The sequence below is a fragment of the Somniosus microcephalus genome, chromosome 25 (assembly GCF_052327205.1).
Source record: "Somniosus microcephalus isolate GS21.2 chromosome 25, FLI_Smic_1.0, whole genome shotgun sequence".
Taxonomy (NCBI): Eukaryota; Metazoa; Chordata; class Chondrichthyes; order Squaliformes; family Somniosidae; genus Somniosus; species Somniosus microcephalus.
In genome coordinates this window covers 31,963,215-31,977,834 of record NC_141011.1, presented here as the reverse complement: position 1 = coordinate 31,977,834, position 14,620 = coordinate 31,963,215, and the positions used below count along the sequence as shown (strand labels likewise).

General features: G+C 46.9%; 1 protein-coding gene across 1 annotated transcript in view; it reads left to right on the top strand.

Annotated features, from left to right (window-relative positions):
- The window catches only part of pusl1 (pseudouridine synthase like 1), a 90,037-nt gene that overhangs the window by 62,703 nt on the left and 12,714 nt on the right, over positions 1-14,620 (top strand). The gene's annotated exons all lie outside the window — the stretch shown is intronic.

Below are 14,620 nucleotides of genomic sequence, written 5' to 3'. Positions count from 1 at the left end.
ACCCAAGACCGAGTCATTTATCCATCTCTAAATTTGATGTCCAGAGTTGTTTAGTGAGTGAACAAGAGAATATGATTTTGTTATGTCAGTGGCCACAAGGTAGCTTTTAGCACTGGTCACTAGGTGGCTCTGTGGAGCAAATTTCTCAAGTCTCCCAGCTCTGCCGTCATTTTTTTTTTTCAAGTCAAGTTTTTTTTTTCCATTTTAAACTTAATATTGTGCTCCCCATTACTTTGTCCAGACTGCCCCGGACCTCCATTTCCTCCTTCACTCATTTGCAGGCCTTCAGGTGCCCTTTGAACCCTACGGTCCGATGTCAGTCACTTTGAGGCCTCAGCTGGCCTAATCGGGCCTTTCCCTCCAGTTTTCCTGCCCACCCACTGCAGTTTCAGCTGGCTTGCTCTGCTCCTTCCTGTGGCCTACCCGCCTGGAAGGCCACAAGCCACCCCTTCCGCTGCTGTTTTTCCCACAGCCTACCCCACTCCCGGGCCCCAGTCCTCCTTCCGTGTCTTAGAACATAAGAACATAAGACGTAGGAGCAGGAGGAGGTCATTTGGCCCCTCGAGCCTGCTCCACCATTCAATAAGATCATGGCTGATCTGATCTTGGCCTCAATTCCACTTCCCTGCCCGCTCCCCATAACCCTTGACTCCCTTATCGTTCAAAATCTGTCTTATCTCCACCTTAAATATATTCAATGACTCCGCCTCCACAGCTCTCTGGGGAAGAGAATTCCAAAAATTCACGACCCGAAGAAATTCCTCCTCATCTCCGTTTTAAATAGGTGCCCCCTTATTCTGAAACTACGCCCCCTAGTTCTAGATTCCCCCACGAGGAGAAACATCCTCTCTGCATCTACCCTGTCTACCCTGTCAAGCCCCTTCAGAATTTTATATGTTTCAATAAGATCACCTCTCATTCTTCTAAACTCCAATGAGTATAGGCCCAACCTGCTCAACCTTTCTTCATAAGACAACCTTAGGCTTCACTCTGCCACACAGGCCGCTCACTGAGCTGGTCTACACCACTCCTGGACGATGCTCCTTACTCCTGAAATAAACCCTTCTCCTGACTGCTACAGGCCGACTTAAATATAAATAATTAATTTGGTTAGCTTCCCTGACCTGGTGACAATTAAATTAATATATCGTCCGGTCTATGCTCCAAATTAATTTGTACAGTCTTCCAGATTAAATTTGTCCATGCCTCCATAAATCTTTTCACGCTCTGTCTCAAATGTGAGGACTGTAAATATTACATTTAATCATCTTCCCGCCATACGATGGCAACATTGAAATAAATAATTCATTGGGTGGCACCCCCAGCCCATTGGCAAAAAAAATGTAAATTGTGTTTAAGTTGTAAATTAATTCATAAAATCTTCCGCGTTCTATTCATTTCCTCGTTCCAGTTTCCCCCTCACTGTGTGAAACGTGCAGCTATGAAATTCTGACCATGCTAACCAACACTAAAATAATTCATTCAATATGATTACCTGACTTGCTTGGCAAAAAAAAACTGTCTTCAAACACTAGACCTTTGTCTAATCTAATGCTCGGCCTCCCATTCTCCACACTTCATAAATTTCAGCTCATCCAAAACCCTGCTGCTCATATCTTATCCTGCACTAAATCCTGCTCACCAATCACCCTGTACCCGCTGACCAACATTGGCTCCTGGCCCAGCAACACCTTTTCATGGTCTCACCTCTCCCTATCTCTGTAACCTCCTCCAGTCCTACACTCCACCTCCTTCCCAAATGTCTCGGACCCCTCATGTATCCCTCGCTTTGCTCTACCGTTGGCGGTCATGCCTACGGCCGCCTAGGCTCCATGCTCTGCAGTTCCCTTCCTAAACGCCTCTGCTTCTCTACCTGTCAGTGTCAGCCATGGCTCAGTTGGTAGCACCCACGCCTCTGAGTCAGAAGGTTGTGGGTTCAAGTCCCACTCCAGAGACTTGAGCACAAAAATCTAGGCTGATACTCCAGTGCAGCGCTGAGCGAGTGCTGCACTGTTGGAGGTGCCGTCTTTCGGATGAGACATTAAACTGAGGCCCCGTCTGCTCTCTCAAGTGGATGTACAAGATCCCATGGCACTATTTCGAAGAAGAGCAGGGGAGTTATCCCCAGTGTCCTGGCCAATATTTATCACTCAATCAACATCTAAAACAGATGATCTGGTCATTATCACATTGCTGTTTGTGGGAGCTTGCTGTGTGCAAATTAGCTGCCGCGTTTCCCACATTACAACAGTGACTCCACTTCAAAAAGTACCTCATTGGCTGTAAAGCGCTTTGAGGCATCCAGTGGTCATGAAAGGCGCTATATAAATGCAAGTCTTTTTCTTTTTTTAAACCTCTCTTCTAAGACCACCTCTTTGGCTTGGTGTCCAGTTTTTTTTCTGATTATGTCTCTGTAAAATACCGTGGGATATTTTTCTACGTTAAAGGCTATATAAATGCACATTGCTGTTGTTGAGTCTGATTACCAACCACACTTCTTTTCATCCAGGGGCCTGCATTCATCCCATAATTATAATGCTGGCTCCCTTTAAACACCCTTCGTTCCGGAGTCGTACTTCCCCTTCAAGGCAGGGAGTGCGAATTGAGACAGTGGAGTTAACAAGGTGGCGTATGGATGCCCTGTGAATAGTGAAGGTTTCCCTTCACCCAGTCAGGTCAGGGGGAGGGTCATTCCTATATAAGCTATGCAGGGAACAGTGCCTCTACTTAACCTTGACCAACCTTGTGAGGTCATTAAACCTTTCCTTGCACTGTCTGGCTGTTCTTGGGGTGACGCTGGTTCCATTGACTGCCTCAGCAATCTCCTCCCATAATGTTTGCATCAGCCTTTTATGTGGCTTCCTGTTCTCAGCCCCCAGCTGCTAGTAACACATTAATGGAGGAGTCAGAAACCCCAGAGCTCTTGTTGAGGCTGACCCTTTCCCCCTGACCCTCCCCCCTGGCTGCAGCTCCTTCCTCAATCATTGTTCCTCTCGGATGCTCCATTCACTGAAGAACACGTGTCCCTTTAATCGGAGTCTCTCCCTGCCTGTGGTGGTAAAACAGTGACCAGCAGTTGCACTACTGCCATCCTGGCCCCACAGAAACTAGTCACGTGAGCATGCGGAGGTCGCACCCTGACACTCGCCCAACAATGAGAGGGGAATCCAGCCCATGGCCTGCTGGAAAGAGCAGGGTCAGTGGGATAATCAGCCTTCCTTTGTTTCCTGCTTCGTGTTCCTATAACTGAATCACATTTCAAATCGGGTTGATAAAAGAATGCCAAAAAAAGAAACTTCGATTTCCACAGCAGGGCACAGCTTCCATATACACCGATTTATTGGCGGCTGCGCATTTAGTAAAACTCAATCGGTAAGTATTTTTTCCACGTGAAATTACTGTTACAATGCAGCTGTCCTTGAATTTCACTCGTCACAGTATTAAATTATTACAAGTGCTTTTTACATGGTTCAGTTAATGCAATTTCGGAGTGGATTGATTTTTCTTAAATGATTAATCATACTCATAGCCATAATTGCTGAGTTTTCAAATGCATATGAAATCAATTCTGACGTGACATTTTTATTTTGCTGCTACACTGACCTTTAGTGTGGTTTTGAGCATTAAGATGAAACACATAAGGACATAAAAGGGCAATGCCAGCAGCTGCTTCCATCAGTCGGCTCGCTGTTGCTAAGCAACAGAAGGAAGTGTGCCTATTGTTGTAATGGTACCTGACAGGAAAGTGTTTTAGAGCAACACTGCTTGTTATATATCAGAGCAGCAGTTAAGGAATCTATTATTTATCTACCACTGTTTTAGCTTTTAGTGCAGTCTTAGAACATACAATACCAATCTAAAATGAAAGATACAGACCAAAGCAGGAGTAAGCAGTCACCATCAGGACTAAACCCGTCAAGTCCTGGTGAGAAATGTGTATATATATTTCTCATAAACTCTCCATCGCCAACAAATAGTGATCATCCAGATTGAGTTTAATGGAGGCTGCATTACCTCGAAGCAGGATGAGTTAATTTAAATTGGAAACCTTTATGTGAGTTTAAAAGGAAAGGCTTCTGCTTAAGGCAGGCTTCTGTTAATGGAGGTTTAAAATTGTTTTAATTACAAGATTCACAAGATAGAGACAAATGAGGGAGGCCAGTCTATCTTAGCTCATCCATCTGGAATAAAATAAATTGCCGTGCCTCTATCACGTTTACTTTTTTGGGTTCTTAATCTAAATATTTTTGGCGTGTGTGCTTCAGACTACTCTCGTAGGTGATTCCCAGCTCCCTATGTCCTCGAGGATGTTTTCACTTGCTCTGATGTTTAGGGTAAAAATCATTAACACGCGCGGGAAAACAAACAGAAAACCCTTTTTTAGATCCCTTCAGCTATTGTTTCTATCCTATGCCTGCATGGGATCCTCCTTATCTTTGAAAGTGGCAAAATAGCCCTACACCCGGAATTCCCTACCTAACCGCACTGTGGGAGAACCTTCACACAGACTGCAGTGGTTCAAGAAGGCGGCTCACCACCAGCTTCTCGAGGGCAACTAGGGATGGGCAATAAATGCTGGCCTTGCCAGCGCCATCTATATCCCAAGAATGAATATTACAAAAGTGTGTACATATTTATTTTTATTTATATATATAAAAGGATCGTTGTGTCTGTGTGTATGTCCGGGCATCACTCAAAAGTTATAGAGCGTACCTACACATATGTTATATCAAAAGAAAGCTTATGATTAGGGGAGCGTCATAGGTGTATTTACTTTTTGGTCAGACAAAAATTGTTCGGATAGTATACAAAAAACGTTCAAAATTCCGCTCATTAGCCCACTCATTAGCGGTTGACCAATCCTACGGGGGAATTAGCATTGAGTGACGTGAAGGTTGACCAATCCTACGGGGGGGGGGGGCGTTCCATGGCGTTTGTGGGCGGGGCTTAATCTTTCAAACTGACGTTAATTCGGCCATCTTGATTTTTCTGCATCTCCTTCCCTCACTCTCTCCTTCCCTCTCTCTCTCTCTCTCCTTCCCCCACTCTCTCTCTTGCCGTGAGTGCGGGACCGGGAAAACCGGCGCTTTCCAACGAGCCGTCCCCGACCGAAATCGGACACCTGGAGTCCGCAGCGAAAGGCGTTCATCTGCCGTTTGCGGAGTGAGTGAGAGGGAAGCAGGGCCCAGCGAGGGCACCGAGTACCCGTCTTTTCAGACAGTCAACCAGCTGGCCGGCTGGCCCGACAGGCCCCTGATCAGGGGAGCGGCCCCCAGTTGAGGGCTTGGCGTGCGCCGTCCAGGCAGAGTCAGCCCGACGCGACGCGCCCTGTCCCAGCTGCTGGTGGCAGTGATGCAGCCAGGAAAGCCCGCGGATCCGGCAATAGGACTAGGCCGCACTCGGGGCCGCGGTCTCCTCCCTCACTCTCCTCCCCCCTCTCCTCCCCCCCCTCTCTCCTCCCACCCTCTCTCTCCTCCCCCCACTCTCTCTCTCCTCCCCCCCTCTCTCCTCACCCCTCTCTCTCCTCCCCCCCTCTCTCTCCTCCCCCCCCTCTCTCCTCCCCCCCCCCTCCTCCCCCCCCTCCCCTCACAGAGCGGGGGAGCGGCAGCGACCGGCTGTCAACCGCGCGGCCCAAAAAAGCCCTGGCAACGCCGGGCCCCCCCAGCTAGTGTATTTATATATATATATAATACACACATACATGTTTACACACAAAGTAACAAAGACTGAAACTAATGAGGGATCTAATTTGTGCTGCACCTTCAATTAAACACACAACTGGGTTGTCTCCAGTGATAATGTAACCGCATGTTGACTGCCATTTTCAGTTTGCATGGGACTGTATAAAGCTCTGATAAATTCATCACCGTTTATTGCATTAACATAGCCAAGTGCAGAGCCCAGCTATCAGTACAGCACTTATTTCAATCTCTGTCTCACATCGTGTCTTGAGGTTTATTTAATGGCATCAATTCCTGTTTTTTTACACTACCGGCCATCATCTGCCCTTGGCATGTACGGCACTCCATTAAATGTTGGCCGCGAGTTAAAAGGCAGCAATTAAATGGAATGCTTTTTGGCTCAGTGAGGGTGTGTACCACGTTATTTTTTCAGGTTTTGTGCCCTCCCCCTTTTACTGGTCTCCTGAGGCGCGCACCAACCGTTGCAGATCACGCCCAAACCTCCACCAATATCACTTTTTTGCTTTACTTTCCTCCCCTCTTCACCTGAAGGTCTTGCTCATGCTGGTTTCCATGGACACGGAGCACTCTTCAGTACCTCACCCAAGTGGTGGCCTTCATCTGTATGTCCAGACAGACCATGTCAGCAGGTTATAACACTGTGGTGGGAGTGGGGGAGAAATGGGCAGCCACTTAATCCTATCCTCCCCACATATCCACACATGGCATTTTCTTTTAGGAGTCACTGGATAATGATGAGGAGTGGAAACACTGGCTAAATTGTTCCCACCCAGGGATGTTGAGGGCAGCTTGCTTTCACAGTTTCTGGTCGCATCTGAAGCTTTGAATGAAGTTATTATTTTATAATCTGGATATCCTTTACTCTTTCAAACCGTTCTAATTTACGCAAAAAAGTATGTATTTAGAGCATTAATGTGTGGAAAATTGAAGACACTTGAGGGTTAATTGCTAGGGGCTATCTGAAAGGCAGTGGAACTCATTCTGATTTCAGCATCTTCGTTCATGGACATCAGTGTATGAATATTTTAGAATGACTAGTCGATCATCCATGGCATTGCTCACAATGAGTTGGAGGTAGGAAAGACTTGGATTTATATAGTGCCTTTCACTTCCTCAAGACATCGGTAAGCACTTCACCACCAAGAATTGCAGGTGAAGTGTAGGCACTGAAACACCTAGATTTTGTGGATTGGTTCCTGGGGTAATTGGAATTCTTTATGTGAAGAAAACCTCATTAGACCACACGCTGAGTGCAAGACGCCTATACACCAGTGAATCTCTCGTGGTCACGGTAAGTCAGATGCACTGTTTTATTAGAACAGGAACATTACAGCATATAATGCCGGTGTGTGACCCTTTCAGGCCAGAAGGTGTAATTGCTCTGCGTTCTCGAAATGAATCAGTTACAGGTCAGGCTACGCATCAGAACATTGTTCGACTGATGGGTAAACTAACAGTTTGGAGGCTGTGTTCTTCGGGAGAGGGAGCTGAAGACAGCATCTTAGATTTATGTTGAATCTGTCAGAAAAATCTGAGTGGAGGAGTTGGAAAGTGTAGCATATCTTAATTGTAAGAATTATTGCTGAAAAGCTCAAACTTTCCTATATTTACACCCAGCTCAGAGCTGTTCAATTCCTTTTAGTTTGTTATAATGTATGGGGTACTGCAGCTGTAAATATATGTATATGTATGTATGTGTACGTGTGTGTATATATATATATGTATGTATGTACGTAATATGTGTGTGTGTATATACATATAAAAGAGTACTGAAAGGTAATTTGGAATGGTAAGCTGTAAATCTCCTTAAAAGATGACCATCCAATGCTCTTCGTATCTGACAGAGCAATTGTTTTTAAGTGTTCCATTCCTTTTACTGAGACAGCTGTCAGAAAAGCTGTGAGTGCAGTTTTACGAATCACTGTCAGGATAAACACATGGTGCGTCGGTGAGGCTGATCTCTGACTGACTGAGCAGAAAAATGTTAATTTCTCATTTGGCATCCACATGTCTAAATGGCACTATGATCCTCGAAGGCATGACGTGCAAATTTGTAGACTTAGCACAATGACTGGATAGGATTTTCAGCAGATGAAGCCTGTAGAAGGAATATTGTTCAACTGGCCAGCTGTAGCAGGACTATAATTGGACTCAACAGCTCTGAGCTCGGAGAGGCGGAAGAAATCAGCATAGTTAATGCTCCTGATGGTTCTCCAGTGATCCGTGCGGTTGTGTTGGCATTGGTGAGGATAGGATCGAACTTGACTGAGATTTCCCCGATGCTTGATAGCCGCTGTCTAGTTTCACAGATGAAACACAGCAAGATGGCAAGGTACCAGAGAGAGGGCTGCTGACTCATTGAACCATATATGAGTGTGAGTTGGTGAGTTCAAGAGAGGAAGGGAAAAATGTAGGGAAAGAGGGCTAAATCCAAAAAACAAAGCGTGTTGGCTCCCATTTTAGGAGAACTTTGCACTCCCATTTCTTACACTTGCTGCTTCATCCTGCCTCTTTGTTTCATGCATCCAATCGTGTCATTGGCCCAGAAATACGCACCAATCTCTGCTGCTGTTGTGATTCCACTGTAACATCCTGTAACAGATACTCTAATTGGAGGGTTAATTCTCTTGATACACATTGATGCCACAAGTGTAGAAAATACTGAAGTCGTGTTAGCAACAGTGATGAGCCAATAGTAGAACAGAGCTAAAGAGGGTTTCTCTCCCCCCCTGGTCACATGGTAGTGTACTAGAGGCCCTGAGAGGACATTAACACTATATCAAGCCAGGCTGCCAGTGAATATACACATTCGAAGCACAGGTGCAACAGTTTTATTTTAAAAAAAAGGTTAATTTGGCAGTTACAATTTCTAAAACATGTTTGTGTATCTTTCGAAATGATTTGCGGAAGCGGAATTGTTTAGGTTGCCTGTGCTGTGTTATCTTGAGTAAACTGAGGTATTTGCAGTCGGACATCGCTCATCTAAAGGAGGCTTTGGGAAGCTGCTGGAAGGTATTGCAAAGCCGAGAGAAGGTTTTAGAAATATTACGATTTTTTTGGGATCAAACTAAACTCAAAGCGTAAGTATAATTAACTTCAGTAGCATACGTTTTGAAGCCCAGAGGGAACGTATAATGGCTGCCCGTCCAGGAAAGATGTCAGTTAAAAGTAAACTGGCCACAGGTGATAACTCTCAACGGGCGGGCATTCTTCAGAGGTGAAACCAGAGCATCGCAGAGAGAGGTGGATCCACCTGAGCTCGTCTGCTACCTGAGGAATGGACTTTTCTTCCAACCATCCCAAGTGACGGGTCTAGCTTTGGATGGTTACTGATACCACTTTGAATACACCTTGCCACATCCATACTGATGTCTTGGGCATCGCACTTTATACTGTTCTTGTGTCGAATCCAGCCATTTCTGTGCAGTTTTGACATAGAGTTGCGTTTTTGTTACGCTGCCAAGTTATAGGTCACTTTAATCACTTACCTTGACCTGAGGTGTAGCAGTCTTGCCTCTGAGTCAGAAGGTTATGGGTTCAAGCCCCCACCGCAGGGCTGAGGCGTCAGTGCAGCGCTGCAATATCAGCGGATCTGTCTTTAGAATGATCCATCAAACCAAGCCCCATCTGCCTGTTCAGGTGGATGTAAAGGATGCCACAGCACTATTCCAAGGAGAGCAGGAGGTCCTCCCGGTTTCCTGGCCAGCAGTTCTCCCTCAACCAACACCATCAAAAAACAGGTTAGCTGGTCATTCATCTCATTCGCTGTTTGTGGCACCTTGCTGTGCACAAATTAGCTGCTGCAGTTGCTTACGTAACAACAGCGACTGAGCTCAAAAAATAATGCAGCGTCTGTGAAGCATTTTGGGACATCCTGCATTGAGCATCTAGAGTCAAGGCATAAATGCAAATTCAAAGCATTAAAGGTCCCAGCAACAGTCCTGGGCCAATGCAAGTCCATTGCACATGGGGGAATAGTTAGGTGAGAGTATGTTACATACAGGATAACTCCCCCCCCCCCACTCCCAATCGATTAATTAACTCCTAATGCTGGCCTCCTGTTCTCAGCAGAGAAAATTCTTTTCAAAACTTAAATCTTTAATCTGATAATGGCCTGGTCCTACCCCATTCCCCAACCCCCGGGCAGCCAATGCCACTCTATGGGGGGAATTTTGCCAGCCCTGGGGAGGCGGGTATGGAGGCGGGACTGCCGGGAAAATGGCAGAAACTGGGAGCGGGTACCGACCCCGCTCCCAACCCGCCTCCCTGCCATTTCCCGGGAGGCGGGTTCCCGACTCGCGCAGGGTCCCGTCTCCTCGAGGCGGGAAGGGGATTAGAGCCAATTAACTGCCTGTTAACAGGTAGTAAACAGGCAGTTTTGAGGATTATTCCCATTTTACGCCTGCAATTGTGGGCTTCCTGACGGCTGCGAACCTCGCCAGGGTCAGCAAGGCGAGCAGTGGGTCTGCGGGGGTGAGAGGGGTCGAAAAGTCCACTGTAGAGGTGAGTGATGGGTGCTAGTGTGGAGAGGTAAGTATGAGAGGTGAGTGTAAAATTTGTAAAAAGTTTACTTACCTTTGCTTCTTCCTGCAGGCTGCAGCCTTTGAGAATCCGGAGGTGCCTCATCTCAATGGCAGAGATGACAGAATGGTTGCTGCATTCTCAGATGCAGCAGCCATCTGCTTTCTGCTGATGAGAGAGGTTTTGGTGAGCCTTCTGTGTAAGGGCTCACCTTAGAACAGAGATTGTCAGTGTTTGACAGCTTCTCAGATGCTGACAATTCATCTGTCAAAAAATTTCGACAGATGAAACGTCATACACTGACGTCCTCTGTCACTGGCTTTCCCTTAATTGGCTGGTAATCCCGCAGGACGGGCTTAACAAGGTCAATCAAGGGAAAATAGCGTGGGTTGGCCAGACGTCGTTGGGGGCGGGACTGAAACCCGAAAACCAGCAGTCACGCCCCCATTGACAAAATCCAGCCCTAAGTCTCTGGCAGCAAGGAGGGCCGGGCACCTCTGTTGCACTTTTACAGGAGCGGAGCGCTCACGACTTTGGGACAGGGTCACGAGGAGCCCAAAGCTGCTGGCGGAAGTCTGCACCGAATTTCCTGCGTGTAACTTGTTGCCAATATGCTCACTCGAGTGGCTTGTCTTCGTGCGGGAGGCTTTGTGGTCTGCTGTTCCCTCAAGGGAAGGCATCACATCCAAGTCCAGCCCCCCCGTCTTGCCCCACGTGAGCATTTTCCAACTGGGCGATGTTGCTTAGAACTCTTGGCTGATGTTCTTCCCTCACCTGCAGAAGGACACTTGCCCGCCCCTGGCCCCGGTGAGATCTATACTGACCAGGAATCTGGGCCCTTCTGGTTGAATGGCTAAATTGCACACTGACAGCAACTGAGGGAGCTGCAGAATCCTATTTTAATGCCTTGGTTGTAACCTGAATTAAAACGGTGCAGTGCTAAATACATTTTTTTCTGGAAGGAATGCAGTTTTTTTTTTAACCTAAAATGGTTCGTGGGAAAAGTGCTACTTTGTTCAATTGAAAAATAGACGCTGACACTCGTCTCCCATATTACACACTGTTCGGTCTTCCAGGAGGGAGCTAATCACCTTGGCTAGACACATGCAGCCTGATAAGAGGCGTATATTTCTTGGGGACAGGAAAAAATGGCCCCCAAGTCTGACGCACAAAAGCCGCTAAGAGCAAATAAGCAGCATTTTGGCTCCTTGGGGGGAAGCCGCCTTCCTGTGCATTTTGAATACAACTGATCGCTGTCGCAGGGGCTGAGGCAGCTTCTCGATAAAACCCTCCCCGCCTTTGACATCTTCCACAGATCGGCCTCCCCATGTCACTGCTGCCAGTTCAAACCTGCCTGTTCAGTGTTTGCCTTGTGAGTTATGAGCGTTACCAAGGGTCTGGTCTCCAACCCGACAGTCCAGTTTTTTGAGTGCTGCATCCGGAATCATTAAAAAAAAATGAAAAGACGTGCACCAGAAATCTGAAATGTTAACGTGTCTGTTCTCTCCATTTAGAATGCAGTGATATTAATTATTAACATGATTGGGGGTTTTCTGTGAATTTTCCTTACCAGCAAGGCAAAACTCGGAGTTCAGGCTACGATCCCGCCCCCTCGCTCAGGCCACACCTGCTCCCTCCGATCAGATTTGGCTGTGGCAAAAATGTAACTGCATGGTTTGCAGGTGAGCAGCGAGCCTTGTGCTTGTGCGGGTTCGAAGCTGCACTGTGCACTCACGGGTTTCTGTCTGCACTCGATTTTGCACCAAGTGTCAGCTGTGGCTCAGTAGGTAGCACACTCGCCTCTGAGCAGAGGAGTTTCTCCCCGGTGTCCTGGGGCCAATATTTATCCCTCATCAAACATAACAAAAACAGATTATCTGGTCATTATCACATTGCTGTTTGTGGGAGCTTCCTGTGTGCAAATTGGCCGCCGCGTTTCCCACATTACAACAGTGACCCCACTTCAAAAAGTACTTCATTGGCTGTAAAGCACTTTGAGACGTCTGGTGGTCATGAAAGGCGCTATATAAATGCAAGTCTTTCTTATCTGTACCATTCTGCAAGTTGAAAGAGGAGGCAGTAAATGCTCCTGTTATCCCACGGATTTACATGTAGGAGTCCCCCCCTCCTCCACCACCCTCAAAACCCGGAGAGTATCCCGAAGCTCAGATGCAGCCCGCGATGTCGACGTCTTTCCTCACTGTTTGAATGGCCTCGGATTTGATCTGCGGTCCCCACCAATGGTTGTGGCACACACTCTGCCTGGGTGGTATCTGCGGAGAAATGAGCTCCTGAAGTATTTGATGCGGTGCAAAAAAGCCAAAGCCATACATGAGCAGATGCGAATGTTTTTTGAATTTCAGAGAAAAAAAAATTCACAGGCCCGAAAGCATCCCCCGCATTCTGTCTGGATTTGTGCGCCTCCCACAGCTGAATCCAGCACTGAGGCAGACCTGCGGGTCAGTACAAGTGCTTGTTGAATCCACTCGTTTCCGCTGTCTTCCATTCCAAACCTGATCATGGTGGTCAGTTTGTTAAACGGTTTCTGCACACTTTGTACCCCTTCATCGCCTGAAGGTGCTGAATCATTTGGGGTATGATTCCGTAGGCACCAGCTCACCCAAGTCCCCATCCTGCATGCTGGTGCCTACGAGTGTCACTGGGCTATTCGACTGCAGAGGGCATCATGTCCTCATTTGACATCCGCTCGCAAGCACCTGGAGTGACTGCTGACGAGCCTGGCTGACTTGTAACACCTAAATTACTGCCCTGGCTAACTCCACACAGACCAGGAACTGAACCTGGAACGTTCGGGTCTATCTGGTTTAGCAGTTGTTCGTTATAAGCATTAAAAAAAATTCCTTCTCACATCGCCGTGTCGCAAACTATTCACTGGCTGGGACGTCAGTCACCTGAGGCTCACCATTCAGCCAAGCCTGCCCCCCATCCAGTTGTGAATCTGAGTGCTTGGGTTTTTTTTTTAAGTGGTTTGTCAGGAAACTTCTTAAATGCGAAATGCTTACCAGAGTTTGATTTAAAGTCGCCTGTCTTGTGATGTGGAGATCAAGGAATAAGGCTTTCAATAAATTTTCATTAGGAGAGATTGGGTCGACTAGGCCTGTAGTCTCTAGAGTTTAGAAGAATGAGAGGGGATCTCATTGAAACGTATAAAATTCTGACAGGGCGAGACAGACTGGATGCAGGGAGGACGTTTCCCCTGGCTGGGGGGTCTAGAACGAGGGGTCACAGTCTCAGGATACCGGGTAGGACATTTAGGACTGAGATGAGGAGAAATGTCTTCACTCGGAGGGTGGTGAACCTGTGTAATTCTCTACCACAGAAGGCTGTGGCGGCCAAGTCACTGAATATATTTAAGAAGGAGATAGATAGATTTCTAGACACAAAAGACATCAAGGGGTATGGGGAGAGAGCGGGAATATGGTATTGAGATAGAGGATCAGCCATGATCATATTGAATGGCGGAGCAGGCTCGAAGGGCCGAATGGCCGACTCCTGCTCCTATTTTTCTATGTTTCCACGTTTTCTAAGCAAAGGAATCATGAGAACTCCAGTCACGATTTCCCGATCCAGCCCCGCATTTGACTTCAAACCGAGCAAAGGCGGCACCAATAACTTCAGTTGATGGTTACGAGGCACAGTGAGTGTAGCCTGATTGGGAAGGGGAGGCCGACCCACTGATATCCCCTCCTTCAGCCAGCACAGCCAGGAATGTGAAGCCACTACGAGGGGAATCGCAAACCCGGGCTCGGGCTGTGTTCCCTACCGACATGTGGTGATGACGGACAGGAAAAGATCGACAAGCCTGACCCATACAGTAATGCTGCAACAGAGCTTCACGGTGCTCAGTGTTCCCCACCTACCGGCAGCCACAAAATCTCCTCGGAGAGGCAAATTAAAACAGATTAAAAGAACTCTCGGCCAATTCAGGGAGAGAAGAGATTCCGGAAATTTCTCTCCGACTTCCCAAGGCAATTAACACGAGTCCCGGGAGACCACAGTGACCATCAGGCACATCACCCCACATCGATCGTACCTTTTGTACCGAGTGGTGAAAGGAACTCATCCAGCAGAATTTTTACCAGTTAAATTCAGAGCATTGAGTCCAAAGATGTTCTGTGATGGAATGTCAATGCACAAATTTGAATTTTAAAAGACAATTCAGTACTGAAAGGGTTAATTATTTTAGCACTCTCTTCTGACTAGCTGTCTCTATTATTTTTAAGTAAGCTATATGGGGATAAATGGTATTTAAGCAAAGGATTTCTCAATCTATTACTCATCTTAGCCTGTTTTCTTAGCATTGATATAAATGCCGGTCTGGCATCGCCTCAATTTTTAAATTCTCATCCTTGTTTTCAAATCGCTCCATGGCCTCG